Source organism: Sebastes fasciatus, chromosome 16, assembly GCF_043250625.1.
Source record: "Sebastes fasciatus isolate fSebFas1 chromosome 16, fSebFas1.pri, whole genome shotgun sequence".
NCBI lineage: Eukaryota > Metazoa > Chordata > Actinopteri > Perciformes > Sebastidae > Sebastes > Sebastes fasciatus.
The window spans coordinates 30,890,201-30,907,394 of NC_133810.1; the positions used below are offsets into that span (position 1 = coordinate 30,890,201).

At 39.8% G+C, this 17,194-nt stretch overlaps 1 protein-coding gene across 4 annotated transcripts in view; it reads right to left on the minus strand.

The window, feature by feature from the left end:
* opcml (opioid binding protein/cell adhesion molecule-like) overlaps positions 1 to 17,194 on the minus strand; it is a 244,307-nt gene that overhangs the window by 137,972 nt on the left and 89,141 nt on the right. The gene's annotated exons all lie outside the window — the stretch shown is intronic.

Here is a 17,194-nt window from a genome sequence, read left to right on the forward strand (position 1 = left end):
TTACAATTTGAAAAGAATATTTCCTGCAAATTGTGCTCCGATTGTGTCACTGAGTATCATCTGTCACCTGCCACACCTATTCAGATACTCTTCCTCCCATTTATCAAGACAATGGGGAACTCATTTGGAATAAACTGAAACATTGGCATGGCTCAGTTGGTGCATTTAATGGGTCAGAAATAATTAGAATAGATGCATCTCTGGTCTACACACACACACACACACACACACACACACACACACACACGCACACTTCTTGTTTTCCTCTGTTGGGGTTTTGGTCAGTGATCCTGACAGTGGCCCCGCCTCACCTTCTTCAAGCTTTTATATTAAGTTTGAACCTTCACTTCACTGACTTGAATGGTAGCTCACCTGTGCTTGTCAGGTGAGTTAACTAAGCCATTTTCGACTTGGTGGGGTCATCATGTCAGTCCGTATTTCTATGTTCTGTTTCTGCTATTCTCGTACATACTGGGTGATGTTGTCACTTGACCTTCGGTTGATTCTGAGGGAGCATCTGGTATCTTGTTTTTCATGTGTTTGGTTTTGAGGGAGTGAGTTTTTTTGTCACTAACTATCAGTATCAGAGATCAGCTCGGGGGAGAAGTAGCCTGAAAGAACCTCAGAAAAAGCAGACACTGGGTCTATGCTCAGGGCTTTGTTAAAGAACCCTGCCGGGAAGGTGAAAGGGATGAAGTGAAGTTACAAGAATACAGAATCCAGGGGTTGTATACCTGACTGAAAGAAGCAATTAAAAACCTTCAGTGTGTCTCCTCAGACAGCCCCACACAAGGAGGCTGATTTTCTCCCAGACCTGAGATGACTAGGTTTAGAGAGCCTATGTTAGCCCCGTTGCAAAACTTGGAACTGAATCTAAAAATGAGACACAGGTCATAAAAAGGGAAAGCTTTCTTTAAAAGAAAAAAAAAAAGCCCTTGAAAGGCAGGAAATCTTGTAAGAACTCCAGAACAGTGTGAGTCATTTGATTAAAAAAGATCCGGCTTTAGATGTGCCCCCCGGAGTCCTCAGCGAGAGGCTGATAAGCTGGAAGGTACATGCACATCAGAAAGGCATTTGTTCCTTTGGCTTCCTGATTTCATGTTCAACAACATGATTCATACACTTAAGGGAGTTTTAGCTGTGTGCTCAGTGGCTCTTATGAATATGGGCCAGATGTGTGCAAGCAGAACAAATGTGACATTGTATCTATAGAGGAGATTATGTCATCTTTATTTTCTGTGTAGGTGCAAACTGCTTACAAACACGTCTCTAACCAACTCCATTTAATGATCTAGTTTCATAAATAAAGGCCGTGACAGCGACATGCTGTTCATGGGTTGCAACAGGGTTGTCTGCTGAAATAACATGCAACTACAATCCTATAATATACTTATCAACATTTCATAGATGTATAAAAAATGAAAGGTTTAGCTTTCGGCATTTCTTTCATATTTCTTTCCTTCTGAGATTCTAGACATGAAATACCTTTTTTATTAAATGCTTGATTAATGTAACCTTTCTGCTTTTTATCACATCGGGGTGAATGTGAAGTGAAGTGTGCTTTTTATAGCTTGTCTTTAACCCTCAACTTCATATTTTCGAGCACGTTTTACCAAGTGATCATTATAGTCTATATCTTCCTTATGGCTCACTGCACTCGGAGCCAACCATTAGACTTTGGTCTGACTGCCAAGGCAGCAGGAGTGTGAACGGTAAAGGTTATGAGGTGGCCTACACGAAGAAATGAATTAGATCCTGTCAGGCTTATGGGCTTATTATTTAGACTAGGTTACCGTCCTCCCTCACGCTGAAAATCTACAAAGGTTAATCACATCGAGATGCATCAAGATGCGTTGCTAGGCAGAAGGAAATAACAGCAAGAAGGATAACAACCGAAGTTATCAGCATCCTGCTGAAAAATGTGGTAACCCTTCCTTTCACAGTCACCTAGTATTTACCCAGTAAATGAATGCTACATAGTACTATATATAAGGGGTAATTACCACTGGCAAATAAGTAGGTAAATACAAAGAAACTACAGCTGAAGTACTCAGGAAAACCTTCACTATTACACATCAATTCAAATAAATTCGGTGTTGTGATTGGTTTAGGTTGGTAATAACTGAGATATATAATTGTGTACTTTCTAGAAAACAACCAATTCTTCAAAAGGGTATTGGGATAAATGACATAGTCTAGTCACCGGCTTCATCTGGAGCAAAAGAAGACTCTCCAGAGAGAGAACTCAGCAGGAGGATGCGGGGGTCCCAAATTTTAAAGTAATCTATTGGTCTTTTGTAATGTAAAATCTTGGTAGGACCCCGCAAACTCCACATCTTGGCGCTCCCTGAAGAAAATTTAGTTTACCCACATAGATTACAGGATTTAATTTATGTGGGAGTTCCCCTCAAACAAGCTCAAATGCACTTTGGTCCTATTATTGTGGCACTATCATACTCCAATATTCCACAATCATAATTTGTTGCTTGGTGTTCGGACAGTGGTCTACCCAACATGGTCAAACAATGGAATCTGAATATAGTGAAGATAGTTATAAAAACAAATTGCTAACATTTAGACACGTGTGTGTATGTGCGTGTGCATGAATGCAACTAAACCAACCACTCCCTTCTAAAGTGAGTGGTAATGAACTGAACTGTTTTCCTTCTTCCCCCTTCCTTCCCACTTGGAAGCATTGAACTCTGGAAACTGAAGGAACTGATTTTATACAGCTTATTTAAAGCTGAAGTAGGCGAGATTGGAGCAAATATGATCAAAAGAAGCTATTTTTATAAAACGGTCGCTATATCCTGACATTAGTACATGAAACTCTGACCAAACGGTCAAACTAGGCAGCGCTGATCAAATCTGAATCAATATTCCGTTACTGTAATGGTTCTTTGTGTTGATTGCATGAGAAAATGATTTTTCCATTACAAATAATATGCAAAGAACTAGGTGATGCCATGGAAACAAACAAGGCTTTGTTTAACAGTACAATTTCAGTTTACTTACTGAGTAAATTCCAGAAACATCTGAAAGAACAGACCCGGTATTTAAGAAGATGTATGACACTAGAGGAAAACGGTTCCTGCAGAGCTTGTTACTAGGTAACAATTGTATAGTGTCTAAGGTAAATCTAATAAACCCATTATAATTGAGTTTAGCCAACAACAATAACTATAAGAAAAAGCAATTTCTTGGAAAGTACTATCTGAATTTCTATAAAGTGCATAATAAAACTTGGGCTCTTAACAACATAACAAATACTTGGTCATTAGGGACTGTAAAAGGAAGGGTTTCCAAAAGGGTCTCAATTCAAGGCTAAGTCCTTGTCAGATAGCACGACTCACCATCTTTTGGTTTTTATTTTGTTAGAATATTCCTTGTTCGTTATTCAAACATTGAATGAATGAAAGCCTCAGAAGTATCCACTAGGACCTTAACTTCAGTTATAACAAAAATGTGCTGTGGTATTCAGCAGCATGACAACAATGACTAACCATGATGAGATAAAAACAGGCTGACACAAAGAACGAAGGACATTCTTTAAAGTTATTATCACCCTGAAAGGTGTCTTAATACCAACACCAGCCACCCCAGCCTGTTTATTTAATAAAAATGAATACATAAAAAAATACCAGCTATCCTTGTAAAGGCATTCCTTTTCGGTTTTACTGCGGGACATAAAACAGCTTATTACTGGCCCCTACTGTGGTACATAGCTCTATAAAATGTATTCTGTGAAGTCTACTTCTTATGATTTGCCCTCTGCAAAGAAATCCAAAGACAGGAATCAAAATATGTGAGTCAAACTCAACACTGACCTCCTCAATTATACATCATCTTCTCTATTGAGTAGTGTGGAGTTGGCACTTCGGCTTCTCTCTCCGTTAACATACTGCACGGCGTAATGAAAGCACACAGTAGAGAGGCACATGGGATTGTAAAAAGTGCCTTGCAGGCAGTGTAGTAACTTCTGTCCTGCACAGATGAATAATGTAGTAATCAGTAAAGTTATGCACAATAACTGGTAGTCACTTAATTAACAGGCATCTTTAGAGAGCCATTACGAGTTATTATAACATATTATATACACATACACATTGTACAATATCTAAACTTGTTTTGTTTGGAAACGTTACATGGACAAAATACATTTCACCACATGTTCAACACGGCTTGATAAAGGCAAACAGCACAGAAAACATATTACATCTTGACAGCTGTGAGTTGCCATGTTTGTTGTTTTTGTTCATAATGCTAATTTTGGGGGAGTGTCTTTGGAGGGATGCTTGAAGGGACGGACTGTCAGTGTTGCTGACTTGGAGACTTTCTCTCTAAATTTAGGGACTTTTGGAGCTCGTGCTGCTATTTTCACTGAAAAGTGAAAAAGAGAGAGAGAGAAAGAGAGAAAAAGAGAGAGAGAGTGAGTATGTCTGATGGTGAGTATGAAGCCAGCAGTAACCTTATAGTTGTGAACGTAGCAGCGTAGTGTGTGTACAGTTTAGGCAATTTTTCGGTAAATAAATCGTACAACTCCTCAAGACCCAATCCGAGTTCCCGTCTTGTCTTGCCACCAATTGAATAAAGTGAAGTTAGCAACAACTTAGGCCCGGGCTCACTTAAGGTGCGCTGACCTTTAAGGTGGACCAGCTATTCTCATTTTAGTTTGGTATAACGGCTGCTGAGTCAAGTGTGACACCCAGTATTAAATCTCAGTATATTGGTCTGGTCCAGTGTTGGGCTTAATATCAAGCCGGTCTGAAAGTACACCATCCCAACCCTTGGTATCAGATCAGTAATCTTTATATGGAGACTTGAAAGTTGTTAGTTATTTTAATATTGGATTACATTTTTTATTTATTTTTTTTGTTTAATTTAAAAACACTGAATATTATTATTACAGCACCAGTGAAAATGTTATATCGCAATTGATAATTGCTTGTTATGTAATAGATGATGGTACTGCTTCATCTGCATATTAATGCAGTACATTAACTTATTAAATTATGAACCCACTTTAAAAGACATTTCATTAGATTTCATCACATTATCCAGCAGTTAGAAATGATAAGCTGCTTCACGGTTTATGGTACTTTTGATAAAACAGGCCGAGCTGTTTATCGTCGGGCAGTATCAACAGTTATTGTTAACTTTGTCCAAGACTGAAACAACTTCCCAGCGCGCAAGTCAAAGGAAGTTGTTTATTTGGACACAGATGATGGTGAGTACCCAGGAGAAAGGTCATAGCTTTTACTATTATGGGATAATATTCTTCCAAAGCGACAGACACACAGAGAGAGATAGAGAGAGAGAGAGAGAGAGAGAACCGGTCTGGTTCAGGTGGACCATTTCTGATAAACAGGAAAAGCTTTCTGTTAAATTGGCTTTATTGATTTTCCAAAGTTAAATAGTGTATGTCAGAAATGTTTTACAACAGCTTCTTGGTTTTTCCTCCTGTCGGACTTCCATTTATTATCGAGGCAATAGCGCCACCCAATTTCTCTGGGTGACAAAGCGGCGATAATCCACAAGTTAGAAAAGTGGCTGTATGACTAGACAGTCACACACTGAGTGGAGAAACAGTACAGTACTGTTCATATGGATTATTCAGCAGCTGTCACTTTAACAGACAGCACTAATCGCACTGGCTGAATTATTCTGAGGTAATAATTGCTTGCACTCTGCCAAAAGAGTGACTAGTTTACCCTTTTCTGAGAGACTGCTTTGTGATGTTTTCTCTGCACTGCCTTCCATCAATTCATGTTGTATTTCCTCACATACAGCAGGTCTCATTGAGATATTACATGATTTGATATATCACAAAAGCTCATATAAAAGCTGCCTAACACTCTCCTCTCCACCAACACTCACTGTCAACATGCCCTTGACCACGGAAGTGAACTCCCGACTGCTCCGCCGCAGCTCCTCAGCGGCCAACAGTAGAAGATTGCAGCTGCACAGAGCAGTTCTCTATGTGAATGCAGTTTAACTGTGTGAACGTGAAGCAGGGTATTATAAAAGTTGCTGTGCTGTGAAAAGTGAAAGCATTCTCAGTTTCCCTTTGGATGAAGATGAAAACGTATCAGATTAAACTCTGGATCTTTGGTATCAAACTTTTTAAAACGTATTCATAAACATTGATTCAGCTGCCGTTATCATTTTACAATTAGCAAACTGGTTTGTATTAGTTTTAACATAAAACAAATACATTGAATGATGCAAAAGTAAAACATGGAATTAAATCCCATTCACTTAGATTATTAAATATTTCACAGATGCAGAAATTCACAACATGAACATGACTCCCAAATGTGATTAACAGTGGAGAACGTGCGGGGGGGAGGATCGGGGATCAATGTGAAGCAAATCAATTCATTACAGCCAGTGGTTTCAGCCACTTATTTGTCTAATGTGGTATGACATTCTTCCCAGATGACTCCTTGTCAGTTTTATCCATATTAATGAGCACCATCAGCTGGCAGACTGAGACAAATTCCCTCCTCCCTCCCTCGCCCTCAGACAGTGAAATCTGGTTGCAATAATAAATCATGGGCACTTATTGATTTCAAAACTACACGCATTAAAGATGTGATAGCAATGAGAAGAGTGTGGAGCAAAGTTAGACTGGGAGGCTCTAGCATATGATGGACATCTGACTGCTAGTCTCCTGTCAGTATCTGAAGGCTAATCAAAATGTATTTTACAAGTTGCATGCTAAGAAAACAGACCGACTTAGCTGGCCTCCAAGTTTCCAGTCAATAAAGAAAAAAGAGTTGGTTTCGTGCAGTTTTCGTTGATTAATACCGAGGGCAGATGGGAGCGCCACAAATGGTCTTAGAGAGCGATAAACATGTTGCTAATCTGAACATAATCACTGTAATGCACTCCCTGGTCCATGGTAGACATGTCCATGTGAAGGCTCTCGCATTGCGATCAGATCGTATAAGCTAAGGCTGGCGGCCAAGTCCCGTTCCACAGCCATATTCACTGCATTCTGCTGCCAATTGTCTACTGTAGCTGCTTGGTTTAGTTGAAATTGCTCCGTCAGGATTAGTTCAGCCTCATCACTGCGCTGCCCTTACAGAGCATTTTGAACACAATATAAGAACAAAAACATTACGTCAACCCTATCCTTGATTCTAAGTATAGCTCAGCTGCACTATCCTTGAGGCGGCATTGGCCAGGGAACAGAATCAATGGGAGGCACTTTTCTCTGCCATATTCCTTCATTAGGGGGATCTGTTTCGTTAGAGGGCCGACGGCCGGGATCCAGGTCCCGAGGAGAGGCGGGAGGATTAGGAATGATTTGTCTGGTCACGGGAGTCCAGTACTTTGTGTTGACAGATGGTTGGAGACATCTCATTTCTGAAATGAGGGAGATCTCGAGTGGAACGGACGATGAGCATGGCATACGAGATCTCAGGAGCTGCTTTAATGCCCACCAACAGGACAGCAACTCATATGGCATTACTTAAATGTGAAAGCTTGCCGTAATGAACTGCCAAGGTTCAGCAATAAGCAACAGTGTCCTAAAATGAGGGAAAAACTGCAATACTGTAATCCAGTAAGTCTGCATTTTGGTTTCCACATTCTACTCTGCGTACTCTGATGTGCCCCTGACTTCTCTGACCCTTGAAACGTAAACTCATGCTCCAAGCTTTCTAGGAGTAACTCGTTTAAAACTGGATGGGATGCCCTACTTTATCAGCATCAATACATAAATAACCATTACTACAGGAAACAAGAGCAAATGAATTCCCTTGTCAGCTCTACACCATTCAGCACTGGGGAGAAGTCCTTTAATTTACCAGCAAAATACAGCTGGTGTCAAGAAATGTAACAGCCATCACACTGATGGTTAAAACTATAAACCCTAACGTTAACATTATTCACCATAAAGCACTCTCGTCCTCCTTTTGTCTCTGTTTCCTCTGTTCTGGCAGATTGGTATATAGAAAAAGAGTCACGGTTGAATGCCGCTGTACGAGGTATTCCAGGATTTAGCCAAGATTCATGGACATTACAGTTTCCAATATCCCGTTAGAAACCAAGGTCCTCCAACGGCAGCCCAATATCAAATGCCCGCACATTGGCCAGCAGGATGCCCGTCGTACAATTAACCACACACCAAGTCATATCATTTGTCTGATATGTGCATGAAAATATCTCCAAAAGGCACCAACATCACAAACAAGGCAAAGGGGCTATGGTCAGTGACTCGAATTAGCTGAGGTACCAGGCTCTAAACATGTTTATTTCTGCTTTAATTGTATCAGTAACCCTCGAAATCCGGTTCATCTGGAGGTGATTGAACTTCATCATGATTATTTCTGCGATTTCACTTGTAAAAATCAAACATGGTAATGAGAACAATGGGCAGCCTCTTCATCAGAAGGCAAACAATTAGAGTCCTTCACTACCCCAAAGAAGTATTATGCACTCTCCAGACTGTTGATACCATCTGGACCAGACTGAAACAGACTCAGCCCTTCTTGGTCTGATTCGTCATGACGCCCAAATCATAACTATAATCGGCTCAACAATCATAATGTGTGGTCCTGTCTTTAGGAAACCTTTAGGGCTATTTGTGCCCATATATAGAGTAAGTGCTGGGCTATACGTGTAGAGCTGGATGAGAAAGAGGGATGAGAATGTACTAAAAAGAGGAAGGAGAAAAGTAGGTAGGAGAGTGAAAGTAGTAGAGCGTAAATTGCCTGGCAGAATGGAAGGTGTTGCTGATGAGTATTAATGATATCAGAAAAGTGCAGCCAAACATGCACAGGGAGGGTACAGCAAAGACAAGCTGTAATGGATGTGGCTGGCTCTCATAAGTGGAGGATCTAGTTGGACTGCAGCACGGCGCATGGGCTCCTGGATATTAAAAATTAATGACTATCTCTGTGATTTACGACAACACAAAGATGCTGAAACCCAACCTGTGTAAGATGGATGTCTATAGGGAATGCTGCTGGAGAACGGGACACGCGACATCCAACCCATCTTCAGGTATATATCCTTTAAGTCTACCTGGTGGAGTGAGCTACTTTAGAACTGTGGCTAAGAGGAAGAGCGGGTCGTCCACCAATCGGAAGGTCGAATTCCCGGCTCCTCCAGTCCACATGTCGAAGTGTCCTTGAGCAAGATACTTAACCCCTAATTGCCCCTGAACGCTGTGCCATCGGTGAGTATTTAGATTAGATCCTGATGGACAGGTTGGCACCTAGCCATCAGTGTATGAATGTGTGTGTGTGAATGCTGACGTGTAGTGTAAAAGCTCTTTGAGTGCTAGAAAGGCGCTATATAAATGCAAGTCCATTTACCATTACTGCTTCACTATTATTATTGAGAGTTATGAGTCAGTTGAACACGCTGGGATTGTTTGGCTGCACAGAACGGAGAGACTCTTTTCAGAAAGTCTGAGCTCAACAGCCTCACTGTGTTATATTACCCTCACTTCAGTCTTCCATGACATTTTACCACGGCACTCAACGCTGGGCTGGTGAAAGATGATTGAAAAACGTAGGTAATGGTAGAGGTGAACGCTCCTTTTTTTCAAATTAGGATTTACTATATATACTATATATATGTTGGTGTGTGTGGTCCTGAAAATAAAATATATTGTAGTGATGATGTCCAACTGCATATAGTACTCTAAAGTGCAGAACTTCACTGCACATCTGAGGGAAAATTAGCAAGGTCTGACGCCACGGTTGGCAAATTTCCCAGATTTGTTGAGCTCTAACGCTAACAAATCAGTTATTTCTCCTTGCTTTTTTATATAAGCAAAGTGCAGCAGGCTTGCCCCGGTAGTCGGTGTTACCGGTGTAACCCGGTGTTTGGGCATACACCGATTACATTACTTTCCCAACAACGTGTGTCTGCTCCGTACAGCAGCAGCAGCAGCAGCAGCAGCAGCGTCGCAGTACAGAATAACCTGTAAGACCTAGATTTCACTTGGGATTCAAAGTGAAAAACAAAATTGCCTAAACCTGATAACGTTAATGAGGCAATCTGTAAATTGTGTCTCATGAAGGTAGCAGCATCTGGAGGCAACACCTCTTATCTACATACACACCTCCAAGCGCAACACCTCTGGATGCAACCGGAGCTGATGGCGTAATGCGATTCAGACGCGGCCCAGAAGCGTCTCTCTGCTTAAAATCGATTCAAATATGTAATCGCGATTAATTGCACAATTGTCCATATTTAATTGCTATTAATTGCAAATTAATCACAAATTTTGTATCTGTTCAAAATGTACCTTAAAGGGAGATTTGTCAAGTATTTAATACTCTTATCAACATGGGAGTGGGCAATTATGCTGCTTTATGCAAATGTATGTATTTATTATTGGAAATTACAAACACAAAACAATGGCTATTATTGTCCAGAAACCCTCACAGGTACTGCATTCAGCATAAAACAATATGCTCCAATCATAACATGTCAAACTGCAGCCCAACAGGCAACAACAGCTGTCAGTGTGTCAGTGTGCTGACTTGACTATGACTTGCCCCAAACTGCATGTGATTATCATAAAGTGGGCATGTCTGTAAAGGGGAGACTCGTGGGTACCCATAGAACCCATTTACATTCACACATCTGGAGGTCAGAGGTCAAGGGACCCCTTTGAGAATGGCCATGCCAGTTTTTCCTCATCAATATTTAGCACAGGTTCGTAGCATTATTTGACATTATTCCTGAAAAGCTAGTATGACATGGATGGTCTCAATGGATTCCTTTGGTTTCATATGGTACCAGTATCATCACTCTCGCTTTAAAACTGAGCATACTACAATGTAAAAATCACAAGTTGCGTTAATGTGTTTGACACAGAACGTAAAAGATCAAAGTAAGCACTCACAAAAATGGAGCGTCATCGATTAATATCTTTTCTTACAAAATGTCCTGTGTAATCAGTAACACCGGTGTTGTCGGTGGAAAAATGTCCTCACTGTGGCATCCCTAAAGAGCGGAGTACAAAACAAGCTAGCAGCTTCTCATTTTCAGCCGGTACTGACCGTCACTTTCACCAGTTAACAAGACAAACGTCGCCGGCGGCAGGTCGTATCAGCTGAAACTCATTAATGCTAATTCAGTGACGACAGTTGTTCACTCTATAACACCACTGAACTACTTCGGTATTTGGATCAAGTAACCTGTGAACAACCAGGTGGCCATATGTAGTGTCTGCAGCTGTTATTGTGTCAGATACATATTTAATCAACATTTAGGTTGATATAAGTTTTGGATCGGACTTTGTATCGGCACATACTAAATAATAAAGGACTCAAAAGACATCTCTTCCTTTCATGCCAAGTAAAATCTTTGTTTTTTACAGTGATATATGGACATATAGATAACATAAAACATATATCTAGTAACATGACTAAGTCAAAAAAATAAGTCGCTTCATTTTAACTGTGGATTTCCATCTCTATCACTATTTTTTGTTTTGTTTTGTTTTTGTATTTTTGGTTTACTTTTGATTTTGTTTTTATGAGGCTGAAGAAAAACTGCATTGAGCAGTGAGGAGACATCTGCGATTTATTTTTTGTCAAGACTGGATGGCTTTCTGAAAAGTATTGGTTGAAATGATACATAATCGAACGAGCATGAACAAAGAAACAAAACTCACCGTGCTCATTCCCATTATCCGCCACTTAGGCTTCCCTTTGCAAGATGCCTCTGTCTGCTCATCATCCAGATCTCACTTTTAGTTGTAACTACCTTTTATTGTCGTCTGGCTGTATCGCAGTGTTTCGGGTCAATGTCTGAGGCATGATTGAATAAAGGGACAGGAGCTACATGTAGGCAGCTGCAACGTACAGTATGTCATTATGCTTAACTGATCCAGACATATCAAACATAACTTACAATATCATTGGATCCTTTCTGTAAAGAGTACTGAGAGATCAAGGCAGTGTAGTATGCAACATAAAGCATATTCTTTATTTATGTATTTTAAGTAACTGCACAATTTACCTGATGTTTTTGTTAAATATATATTCATTAAGATGTAATGCCCATTTGAAAACTCTGAAAGTCTAGATCCACAGACCTGTGGAAGCCTAGTCAGTGAAAGCAGTAGCTTGCTTTGTCACTGAATTATTTAATGTGGCTCATATACTCTAAAACTTTCATCTTCAATCTCAACCCAAAACCCTGGTGTTGTGTGCACTGTAAACAATTGCTGTTAATTTACAGCAGGATTTCAACAGTATTAACCTGTTATTGCTAAAAACAGTGCTTTACTGTTAATGCAAAAGAAAACCTGTTAAATTACGCTCATAGGCCATTTTTTTTAACTGAACTTTAATGCATTCTTAAAAAACAACACTTTACTGCTGATCAACTGTCTAAAGTATCATCAGTAACCGTTTCATGCAGTATTTTTTTAATTCTGGGACCTGATCTGCACATGTGAGGCTTGTACATTGTACATGATTGTAAAATCAGTGAATAAGCTCTGTTCTTCACTCACATGTTGTTCTGGTTTGTATTCTGTGCTTGTAGCCAACTAGACAGACATTTTGGGAAAAGTTTCAACAAGTCTATTATAGCCTTTTTCCTAACAAGTGCCTTTAATTGTATTTAGTGTGACTATTCCTATGTCTGTAACCTGCTAAGTCTATTCATCTAGGCAAAAATTAATGTTTTTTAAAATGTATGTAAAAAATACAACCTAAATAGTGAATTAAAACAAATCAGTAAGATAATGTAAAAGAAAGGTGCTATATAATGTATCTTTAAACAGTAAATTAGCCGTAAAATACTGTGAAATTGATATAGAAAAAACTGTTCAAACTGTATTTTTCATTAACAGTACAAAGCTGTAAATTTCAGCGACAGTATAATAATGTTAATTTTATAGTAACATAAAGGCAACCCTGCTGCCAGTTCTTTACCGTTATTTTACTTGGAAATTCTTAACAGTGTGCTGATCTGAGAGAAAGAAAAAGCATAAGGGGAAAGTACATAAGAGTACGTCATGGGGTGATCCCGACTAGTCGACTATTCAATGATTCAATCAAAGGAGCTTCATTCAGATGCCAATCTCACAGTCTAATCACCACGCTGGCGGAAAAACGTGGTTATGAAACAAAGGATCATTCCCTTCGGGCTACATGGGGGTGCTGAATGTCTCATGTTACATACAATGCTTGGTTTCTCCCAGTAAATCATGATATATAACCTATTTTGGTATAATTATCAGCCTATTAATAATACTGTTAAGCCTATGAGACCCGCCCGCGACCCCAACTGACTTTATCTTTTACTGCCTTTGTCTTTCAGAGGCTCTAGTAGGTTCAGTTTCAGGGCCACAGTGAAGATACAGATATCATTAAAACTTAAGGAATCCATTGCTCAAGTCCTGCTACCATGTCGGCAAAGAGACTATATAACGCTCCAAAGTCTGCCTAAGTTTTGGCGAGGGGAAACCAGCATGTCTTTTTTGAAAGGGGTCCCTTTGACCTTCTGACCTCCAGATATGTGAATGTAAATGGGTTCTATGGGTACCCACGAGTCTCCCCTTTACAGACATGCCCACTTTATGATAATCACATGCAGTTTGGGGCAGAAACCATGCAGTATAAATATGTTATATTTTTCCCGATTCTAAAATGGTGTTGAAGCAGAATATGTCGATAGATAAAAACATGTGGTGAATTTTTGAAATGGTTACATCGATCTTTTTTCAATACTTGATAATAAATAATTCAAGAATTTTGACTTTTGAACTGAAGACAGAGAATTACAGAGAGAGGACGGAGCGTCGTATCGTTAGCAGTGAGAGAGACAGACAGAGAGAGAGAAGGTGGATTTCATGCAATGTTTCTGTAAGTTATTAATAATAATAATGAATGTCGACATAATGAATGAAGTGTCGGACTATTTGGTAAAGACCTAATCATATATGCGTACAGTGCATACACAGGACACAACTTTTATAGTTTGAGTTATAGTTAAAAAGTGTGATCACTTTCATTTCTGATATTTCACACATACTGTATGATATGATGAATACTGTGGACCTACACACCTTAGTGTTTGTATCTAAATATTCCTTTTTAACAAACAAGTCTTTGGCCTGAAAAATGTTGCACAACCTTAAAATATCATTCATTGCCTGCTTTGGATGTACACACATCACACATCTTCACATACAGTATATTCAAATAAAACAGAAATTTAAAGTAGTGAAATGGAACAATTTAAACTGGAAGGAGATTAAGACAACGACACTACGAACAAAAAGTGGAGGTATACACAAACATGTATACAATATATTCATTAAAGATCACTTGACATGGATATAATTTAAAGTAATTTCACATTATAGATTGCTAATTGTATCAACATTATAATCTGATATTATTTAATACCATTTAAAAAATAAAAACAGCCGAAAATACCAATAACAATACTAATATTGCTGAGATACTGACACATTTTGCAACAGCACCACTTAACCTGCTGCATAAAATGTCACCAGTAGCCATCTGAAATATACTTTGATGAATCGCTTCAACACCAGGCATGTCCGTACGCCACCCAACCTCCCACCTTTCAGGTAATTAGAATCGGATATTTGATACCGCATTGACACAAATACTGGCAAAATCCCAGGCAATTAAAATGAATTATTCACAAAGAATCATAGATGGTCAAGATATTAATTAAATCCCCAGTACCTGAAAGTTCACAGTCGATGTACAGATGTGCCTGATGTTTTGGCTTACAACTGGCATCAACTTCTTTTTCCTGTAACTTGTAATTCACATTTTTTTTTTTTCTTGGTGGGCTCCATTTCTGAAAAACGAGTAATATCGCTACTGCTGTGTTGAATGATGCTAATTTTTCAGCTTAAGTTCCTGTTAGCAGTGGCTTTCTTTATGTTAGAATGATTCTGCTTTGTGTCGCCCTTGACCGTCTTAATACTACAGCCCTGTAGATATAAAACCCTCGGACAGGAAATCACTCAGATGCAACAATCTTTCATTAAAACATATTGCCTGGATCACACTAATGTAGTATTCTCTGGCCTAAAAAGCATTTAACCCTTGAAGAGCCTCTGTTAATTGGCTCACAACAGCCATGTTGGACTACTGATCTGAGATAGAAACGCTAACTGTGCCAGGCTGGAATGCAACATTTATCGCTGTTTAAATCTCTCTTTTTTTGACAACTTGTCATGCTGTTTCACTCTCAGATAGATGTCACAAACAAAGATGGCAAAGTGACATGCTGACCTTCAAATAACAGTAATGGCAATACAACAGACATTTCATCCCGGGCAAAATGCAGGTTCTGAACACTGTAATTTATTTGGAAATTAAGTTATTTCAGATAATATTGCAGCGCCTACCAATTTGGGCTGTCTACTCTTCCTATTATTTCGATCAAATCAGAGGTCGACACCGAAGCTTCCTCTCCCTGAGTGCCAACCTCACCAGCCAGCTGCCCTTCCAAGCTTCTGCATCACTGCCACTCGGGTGATGAGGGAGTCAGAGAGGCTCATCACAGGCAAGGCAGTGGGTCTTCACAGCATCAGCCCCAGGGTACTCCAGGCATGTACCAGTTAGCTGTCAAATGTGCGGACAATGCTATCATATACATTCTCCACAGGCCTTATTCCCACCCGCAGAAGCTGGGAAGCCGGTTGGAGAATGATGTCCTTTCATTTCTACGGTGCTTTCAACACCATCCAGTCCATCCTGCTCGGGAGGCGAGCATGCTTTCTGGATTACGGACTGACTATAGCTCACAGACAGCAGGCAGCAGTTCATCTTCCTCCAGGGCAGTGTATTGGATACACTGCGGAGCGGCACAACTGTATTGTCAACTTTTGAGTTCACTCTCTACACCTCTCCTTTTAAGATTCAACTGCAGGGTCATGGCAGCTCCACAAGTGATTTGATGACACCTCTATTGTTGGGTACACAGGTTAGGGCAAGAAAAGGATAACACCTGACAAAAAGAGTCCTACAGGTGCCGCCGTTTTCAGCTCAGCATCAGTGTGACGAAGGAGCCGGCGGTGGATTTCAGCCTGTCACCATCCAGAGTGTGGTGAGTGAAATGGTTGGTTTCAGTGGATCCAACAGACTACTTAACAAGTTCAACTAATCAGCGGAGGCCGGCGCACATTTGTAACGTCTGAGAATGAAGACGAGATTAACAAACTGGTGAGAAAGACCGGCTCTGTTCTCGGAGGCTGCCCGGAGTAGAGGACTAAACACAAGGACAACACTTTCCATCCGCCCTCTGTGGTGAGCTGGTGCAGCAATATAGTGCATGATCACCTTCCACCTCATCTATCCAAGGTGCAACAGCAAGCTGTTTAGCTGCCCGTCCGTGTCAACAGTCATTAAACTGTACAATTATTCTTGTCTAAATAGCTCCTATCTCAGGCAGCTTGGAGCCAGCTGAACTGTCCTGACCTGCACTGACAGCTTGAGGATAATGTGACTTCCATTACCAAGTAGTCACATTCACATTCCTACAAATCCACATGTCTGCTTTTATAGCAAATCATACTTATGTTGGCACTCAAGACTGTTATTAACATCTATAACAGCATACAGATGTGTGTTACTGTTGAGCATGTATTGAAAAGCATCACTTCGTGTTCATTCAACCTCACATCACGCATATATTTGAATTATTTACTGCCCTCAAGGACAAGCAGGTATAGCTAATAGTGATGGGTTACGATTCAATATATTCCGATATATTGCAATACTGTACGTAAGGCGATAGATTGAGATGTTTTAATCTAATTTTAATCAAAATGTAATAGTATAAAGAACACCATATGCATAAAATCAAAGTAAAAGAAGTTTACTTTTTTATGCAATCAGAACAGAGGGATCTGCATTCATCAACATGCTCATCATCATCAACTGAGAGGATGCATCTCTTTGCAAATTAAATAAACGAATGACTGAGTTAATCTTTGCATGTTGATTATAAATCTAGTGTTTTTTGAGAATAAATACCATATCACAAAACATAATATCTTGATACTCAATATTTTCTTTCACCCCAAATAGCTAATGCATGTGACAGGTGTATTACAGTCAAATTATATGATAGTGTATGTGTATTTGTGATAAGGAAACGCTTTGTTTGTACATTGTAAGACTGTGTGTGTATGTACAGGTGTGTGTGTGTGTGTGTGTGTGTG